The following is an 8,823-nucleotide window of genomic DNA, read 5'->3' as shown; positions in this document are numbered from 1 at the left end:
GTTGGTTTAATAACTTTCAGTTGTGACAGTGGAGCACGGTTGATTCCGCCAATGTCGCGTAGAGTGGAGAACATACGTAGGAGATTGATTAGTTGGTGTGGTCGAGATAACGGTCTCAATTTAATTTAGAAAACAGGTAAAATAGTCAGACTTTTATCAGCTTAAGGTGTAACATTACCTTAGGCTATGAATGTCTTTATATTCGTAATAAACTGTCAGTCTGTTAGATCTTAAAAAATACTCAACGGATTTTCGTACGGTTTACATCTAGACTCTTGTAGGTTTTTGGAGTTTACTCCTTAACAATTATATATTCTGTGGTGTGAAAAAAAAAAGATCGGGAGTGAAATCTTGTTTAACAACGAAATAGCAGGGACGTTAAGAGTGTCGCTTTACAGCGCTTTTAGCTGTAGCGAGACATAGGTATAACAGTATACCAGCATTTACTGCAGTGATATGAATACGAAGCATCAATTTATATAGTGATTTAGGAATTTTATTAAAATAAAAAATAAACGCCTCAAGCCCAAATGGGCCCTGCTAGTATTTACTCCTGTGTCGTGGGTCCGTACACACACAATACACAAGCACAAACGCCCAGACCACGACAAATATCTGCATGGCCTATAAAAATGTTAGTCATGAGCGGAGATCGAACCCGCGACCGCAAGGGCAACAATCAGTGCTGTGACCGCTGCGCCAACGAGTCGTCACGTCTTTATTGTTTTAATAAATAGTAATTTGACCAATTTAATAGGACATTTAATATAAAATTTGTGTTTATAACGTACCTACTTAGTATTAGCAAAATGTATGTGTATTTAACTATTAATTTAATATTTAAATGTTTATTTTAAAATTTAATGTCATATTTTATCTATTGTGATTAATTGATGTAATGCTGTATAGTTACGGCAGTAAAGAATATAGCCACCACTTCTCTTCCCGTGGGTGTCGTGAGAGGCGACATAGGGATAACACACCACCTTGGAACTTATAAAGCCGACCGCTGGCCTTTAAATACACAGGCCAAAGACGGGCAGCAGCGTCTTCGGTGCAACAAAGCCAGTCCTGCGGTCACTAACCCACACTGCCCAGCGTGGTGACTATGGGCAAAACACGTGAATTCACGCCATTTTTGGCGCGAATTTGTGGAGGCCTATGTCTAGTAGTAGACTGCAATAGGCTGAAGTGATGAGTGATGATAACCGATGTTAAAAAAAATTTGAACCGATTTATAAGAGGTTCTCAATTGGACTGTATTTTTTATGTGTTAGCTCAGAACGTTTTAAATGGGTGGACCAATATCGACGTTCCTTTTTTTAATCGAAAACTATTGCATATCATGTGGTCTCAGCTGCCCAACTCAACTCGCCTGCCTAGCGTGGTGAGTATAGGCAGCACACATGAGTGCCGTCATTTTGGTGCGAACAGGTGGAGGCCTATGTCCAGCAGTGATGTCGGTTCACTTAAAAAGAGACAAAAGCAACTACCCAAAACAGAAGGACGTAAAACAATTAAGTAATGGTACATGTGAACAGAGTTATAAGAAATAATAGTAGGCGTTACAAAAAGAACTGAATACAAAGCTATAATAAAATAGAGATCCGAAGTAATAAAAGTAATAAAGTTTCGTAAAGTATTCGAAGTATGGTATTGTCCCTGACGGTAAACAATAGAAACTATACAGAACATAATGGTTTTACAATAAAACATATGCGTGACAAATTATTTACAAACACAGGTAAAACTGAAAAAAAACAACCGAAGCTTAATTGTTTGTAAGTATTGTTAAGCCATCATAAGGGGATGAGGCGCGGGGAAGGGTACGGTAGTGCGATGCGAATGTTGGTCTATTATCTCAGTGGCCAGTCGCTTGCTTGCCTTTGCACTTTACGACACGCACACGAAAAAACGAGATAGATAGATTTTCACAATTTCCATCAAAGTTAAGAAGCTGAATCTTTTAAGCGGGAAGCTACAGCTCATGACTATTTAGATACAAAAACAAAAATTCAAAGTGGAAAATTCTCAAAAACAATATAAAAAAAATTCATAATTCAAAAACTATGCAAAATCGCTGAACATACATAGGGGTGATTCGGATACCCCAAGGGGTGCCCTATCTCTGGAATTCCGCTTATCATTACATTTTGGGACATCCTGTATAAACATTTCTATCTCCAGCAGATGATGTAACAATAACGTATAATGTTGTTTTTAATTACTTTAATTTGATTTCTATTTCGACCAAAGTCCCAAAATCCCTAAAAATTTCGTTTTCTTCCCATAATGCCTCGAGGCTCAAAACTAAGAGGGCCTAGCTGTACGGAACCCGGACACTTGCCTTTAATTAATAAATATTTTTTTAAGCAGACTTTTCAAACTTTGAGACCAAACTAAAAAGATTTATTTCTTTTTAACCGACTTTAAAAAATATATATGTTACGTCATAACTTTTTACTTGGTAGACCGATTTTGATTGTTCTTCTTTAATCTAAAGCTAGAGCTTGTTGTGTGGTCCCGTTTGAAACTGACCGTGATCTGACAAGTAATTTATGAGATATCTCTAATTTCACGTATTTGCCTAACTTTTTTTCGTCTACCAACGTTGTATTACTTGTCGATGTAAGTGAAGTCGATTTTTTTTTCGTTTTTGCAAACAAGCACAATTATCTATAATTGTATGTAATTATAAATCAATTGGAACAGAGTTGAGACACAAGTACATTAAGGCTCATCATTAGACAAATATTTGGAAAGCAATTTAACATTAATAGCTGATAAGGATATTATTGTTAGAAATGAAACATTTATCTATACTAATTATACAGAGGAAAAATCAAAAACACTGAACCGATTTTAAAAATGCTATCACCACGAGAATGATACGTTATCACAGAGTGGTAAGAAGGAAGAAGGAAGAAGAAGGAAGCGGAAAGCTAGTTACATATATTTAAAAAAACAGGTACTTATTGATAAGACAGTTATTTTTGTGAAACATTCTTTCAATAATTGTGTTTGCTGGCAAACGAAAAAAAAACCGACTTCAATTACATCGACAAGTAATACAACGTAGATCAACGAAAAAATAGTCAAGTAAATACGCATTATTAAAGATTACTCCAAAAGTTGTAATCAGATTTCGATGAAATTTAAATGTGACTACATGATAAGCATCGGCTTTCGAATTAATTAAAAATCAGCAAAATCGGTACACCCAGAAAAAAGTTATTAAGGATTTTCGCGGGTTTCCATCGATTTCTCTGGGATTCCATCATCAGATTCTGGTTTCCTTATCATGGTACCACACTTAGGATATATCCTTTCCAACAAAAAAAAATAATTATCAAAATCGGTTCATAAACGACGAAATATGCCCGAACATACATAAAAATATATATATTTAAATACGGTCGAATTGAGCAATCTCCTCCTTTTTTGAAGTCGGTTAAAAATATGTACACATAATGCTAAGGCAGAAAAATTAAAAAAACTTACTTGACAGTCGACACAGTACACCAATGTTCGTGTTTGTTTTTAAAAAATAACACGACAGCAATCACAGTTTCAAAAAAGTTTTCGCACATAAAATCTAACAAAAACGCAAAAGCCATTTTTTTGTAATAGAGTCAATTTCTTAATTTGCTCTAGATGTATATTTAACAACACTAGCCAAGTAGTCTGTATCTCGTACACAGTTTATCACTATAATATTTATTAATATACTTTTAAAACCAATTTCAAAACGAAGCTTCGCTGTCGCCGCACAAAAAGACGGCGAATAATTATTTAGTAGATAAATTATAGATTATACAGATTTTTCGTGTGCGTTCGTAAAGTGCAAAGGCAAGCAAGCGACTGGCCACTAAAATATAGAATAGACCAACATTCGCATCGCACTACCGTACCCTTCCCCGCGCCTCATCCCCTTATGATGGCTTAACAATACTTAGAAACAATGAAGCTTCGGTTGTTTTTTTTTTTCAGTTTTACCTGTGTTTGTAAATAATTTGTCACGCATATGTTTTATTGTAAAACCATTATGTTCTGTATAGTTTCTATTGTTTACCGTCAGGGACAATAGCATACTTCGAAAACTATTACTTCGAATACTTTACGAAACTGTATTACTTTTATTACTTCGGATCTCTATTTTATTATAGCTTTGTATTCAGTTCTTTTTGTAACGCCTACTATTATTTCTTATAACTCTGTTCACATGTACCATTACTTAATTGTTTTATGTCTTTCTGTTTTGGGTAGTTGCTTTTGTCTCTCTTTAAGTGAACCGACATCGACCGTAATAGTATTTATGATTTTTAGAGAAAGCTCCGAACTTTTAGGCAGGCCGAAGGCTCACACCAGTAATTTTTGAGATATCTCTAATTGCAAATAAGCACAATTAACTATAATTGTATGTAATTATAAATCAATTAAAACACAGTTGAGACACAAGTACATTAAGGCTTATCATTAGACAAATATTTGGAAAGCAATTTAACATTAATAGCTGATAAGGATATTATTGGTAGAAATGAAACATTTATCTATACTAATTATACATAGGAAAAATCAAAAACACTGAATCGATTTTAAAAATTCTATCACCACGAGAATGATACGTTATCACAGAGTGGTATAGACCACGCGGAAGAAGTCGCGCGCGGAAAGCTAGTTACATATATTTAAAAAAACAGGTACTTATTGATAAGACAGTTATTTTTGTGAAACATTCTTTCAATAATTGTGTTTGCTGGCAAACGAAAAAAAAAACCGACTTCAATTACATCGACAAGTAATACAACGTAGATAAACGAAAAAATAGTCAAGTAAATACGCATTATTAAAGATTACTCCAAAAGTTGTAATCAGATTTCGATGAAATTTAAATGTGACTACATGATAAGCATCGGCTTTCGAATTAATTAAAAATCATCAAAATCGGTACACCCAGAAAAAAGTTATTAAGGATTTTCGCGGGTTTCCATCGATTTCTCTGGGATTCCATCATCAGATTCTGGTTTCCTTATCATGGTACCACACTTAGGATATCTCCTTTCCAACAAAACAAATAATTATCAAAATCGGTTCATAAACGACGAAGTATGCCCGAACATACATAAAATATATATATTTAAATACGGTCGAATTGAGCAATCTCCTCCTTTTTTGAAGTCGGTTAAAAATATATACACATAATGCTAAGGCAGAAAAATTAAAAAACTTACTTGACAGTCGACACAGTACACCAATGTTCGTGTTTGTTTTTAAAAAATAACACGACAGCAATCACAGTTTCAAAAAAGTTTTCGCACATAAAATCTAACAAAAACGCAAAAGCCATTTTTTTGTAATAGAGTCAATTTCTTAATTTGCTCTAGATGTATATTTAACAACACTAGCCAAGTAGTCTGTATCTCGTACACAGTTTATCACTATAATATTTATTAATATACTTTTAAAACCAATTTCAAAACGAAGCTTCGCTGTCGCCGCACAAAAAGACGGCGAATAATTATTTAGTAGATAAATTATAGATTATACAGATTTTTCGTGTGCGTTCGTAAAGTGCAAAGGCAAGCAAGCGACTGGCCACTAAAATATAGAATAGACCAACATTCGCATCGCACTACCGTACCCTTCCCCGCGCCTCATCCCCTTATGATGGCTTAACAATACTTAGAAACAATGAAGCTTCGGTTGTTTTTTTTTCAGTTTTACCTGTGTTTCTAAATAATTTGTCACGCATATGTTTTATTGTAAAACCATTATGTTCTGTATAGTTTCTATTGTTTACCGTCAGGGACAATAGCATACTTCGAAAACTATTACTTCGAATACTTTACGAAACTGTATTAATTTTATTACTTCGGATCTCTATTTTATTATAGCTTTGTATTCAGTCCTTTTTGTAACGCCTACTATTATTTCTTATAACTCTGTTCACATGTACCATTACTTAATTGTTTTATGTCTTTCTGTTTTGGGTAGTTGCTTTTGTCTCTCTTTAAGTGAACCGACATCGACCGTAATAGTATTTATGATTTTTAGAGAAAGCTCCGAACTTTTAGGCAGGCCGAAGGCTCACACCAGTAATTTTTGAGATATCTCTAATTGCAAATAAGCACAATTAACTATAATTGTATGTAATTATAAATCAATTAAAACAGAGTTGAGACACAAGTACATTAAGGCTTATCATTAGACAAATATTTGGAAAGCAATTTAACATTAATAGCTGATAAGGATATTATTGGTAGAAATGAAACATTTATCTATACTAATTATACATAGGAAAAATCAAAAACACTGAATCGATTTTAAAAATTCTATCACCACGAGAATGATACGTTATCACAGAGTGGTATAGACCACGCGGAAGAAGTCGCGCGCGGAAAGCTAGTTACATATATTTAAAAAAACAGGTACTTATTGATAAGACAGTTATTTTTGTGAAACATTCTTTCAATAATTGTGTTTGCTGGCAAACGAAAAAAAAACCGACTTCAGTTACATCGACAAGTAATACAACGTAGATAAACGAAAAAATAGTCAAGTAAATACGCATTATTAAAGATTACTCCAAAAGTTGTAATCAGATTTCGATGAAATTTAAATGTGACTACATGATAAGCATCGGCTTTCGAATTAATTAAAAATCATCAAAATCGGTACACCCAGAAAAAAGTTATGAAGGATTTTCGCGGGTTTCCATCGATTTCTCTGGGATCCCATCATCAGATTCTGGTTTCCTTATCATGGTGCCACACTTAGGATAATCTCCTTTCCAATAAAAAAAAGAATTATCAAAATCGGTTCATAAACGACGAAGTTATACCCGAACATACATAAAAATGTATGTATTTAAATACGGTCGAATTGAGTAACCTCCTCCTTTTTTGAAGTCGGTTAAAAAATATTGTTAAGGACACATAAAGAAACTAGCGCCATCTAGCGGCAACCATTGAAACCACGCAAAGACAGGAGACCGCATGAAACTCTCTACTCAATACTAGATGGCGTTAGAGGAACAACTGTGGAACTATATAGAAGTATAGTCTCGAAAACCGGGTACATGCGCGAACTTTCTAGAATGGTCTGGGCCTCGTCTCGGCCGATATTAATAGCCGCAGCGAGGCGAGCGAGTTCAGTTCAGTTTGAGCGATCTTCGAGGCGACTTCAAGAGTGAAAAACTAGTGATCAAGAGTGATACCAGCGAAACCTACGACATTGGCTACGACTGAGGACATCGTGAGTGCTTAGCGTTTGAACTTAGTGCTTAGTGTTTGAACCTAGTGCTTTGTGTTGGACCTAGTGCTAGTGAATAAAGTCTCCTAAAGAGTCAGCAGGTCTTTCTCTACAAATCCTTCGAACCCTAACACGTAACAACTGGTGTCGGAAGTGAGATTTGGAGATGCCATTGACTCCGAGAGAAGACTTCAAGGACTTCAAGGGTGTCAGGTCAAGGGCACAACGAGCTGCGGAGGCCCCACCTACTGGGGACCAAGCTCCGCCCACCGTGGACCAAGCCCCACCCACTGAGCCCGCCTATCATGCCCCGCCCACTGACCACGCCCCCCTGGTCCCGCCCACTCGGGCTCAAGCCCCACCCACTCGGACGCAGGCCTCGCCTACTCAGGCTCAGGCCCCGCTCACTTTGTCTGAAGCCCCGCCCACTGGATCCGCCCAGCTTACCACGCCCACCAGCGACACCGTAGCTTCTACAGACTCTCAAGTGGCTCTTCAATTAATTAGCAAGTTTAATTAAATTAATGGAGCTGCAAAGGGCTGAAATTCGTGCTTTGCAAGAATCACAAGAGCAAACAAGTTTCAAATTGCAAGAATCACAAGAGCAACAAAAGGCTGAAATTCGTGGTGCTTTGCAAGAATCACAAGAACAACAAAAGGCTGAAATTCGTGCTTTGCAAGAATCACAAGAGCAACAAAAGGCTGAAATTCATGGTGGTTTGCAAAAATCACAAGAGCAACAAAAGGCTGAAATTCGTGGTGTTTTGCAAGAATTACAAGAGCAACAAAAAGAGCTCCAAGAAAAAACGCTTTGGGCTATAAAAGATGTTAGTGACGCAGTGACTAAGCTTCGAAAAGATGTCGACGTAGTGGAAGAACGAGTTACCGGGTTAGGATTGGATCTTGAAAATGTGAAAACCGGCCTCACTGAACTACAAAAGAGAGTAGTACGCCTTGAATCCATGGGAATTGCGATGTCTAGTGAAACTACCGGACTGGCACAAGGACCAAAAGTGAAAGTGCCTTCATACGACGGCACTTCTTCGTGGAATGCTTATCGTCGACAATTCCAGGCTGTTGCTACTGCCAACGGATGGACGGAAGAACAATGCCTGACCGCTCTCACTGTTGCGCTCAGAGGGCAAGCTTTGTCGGTTCTGGAAGCACTGCCACATACAGGAAACGGGTTCCACGGCTTGATGGAGGCACTTGAATCCCGATACGGGGATCGACATCTGGAGCACGTGTTCCGTGCCCAACTGCGTGACAGAGTTCAACGCCCAGGAGAAGGACTACAACAATGGGCGTTGGAAATTGAAAAACTCGTTAGGAAGTCACACCCAGGAGCAGACACCAAGATGGTAGACACGAATAATGTTCAAGCATTTGTCGACGGAATCAAAGACCTGGAGGTCAGAGCTGCAGTAACGCTTCGTCACCACCTCGTTAAAGGAAGCATTGGCGCATGCTTTGGAGGTCGAGGCTGTTCGCCTTGACATACGGCAGACCCCTAAGATCCGCGAGGTCTCTGAGGAAGTCAAGGTAGTTAAGGCTCCTACGAAGAAAAGTTCT

This window comes from Melitaea cinxia, chromosome 25 (assembly GCF_905220565.1).
Source record: "Melitaea cinxia chromosome 25, ilMelCinx1.1, whole genome shotgun sequence".
In the NCBI taxonomy this organism is placed as follows: Eukaryota; Metazoa; Arthropoda; class Insecta; order Lepidoptera; family Nymphalidae; genus Melitaea; species Melitaea cinxia.
Note: the sequence above shows the minus strand (reverse complement) of the source record.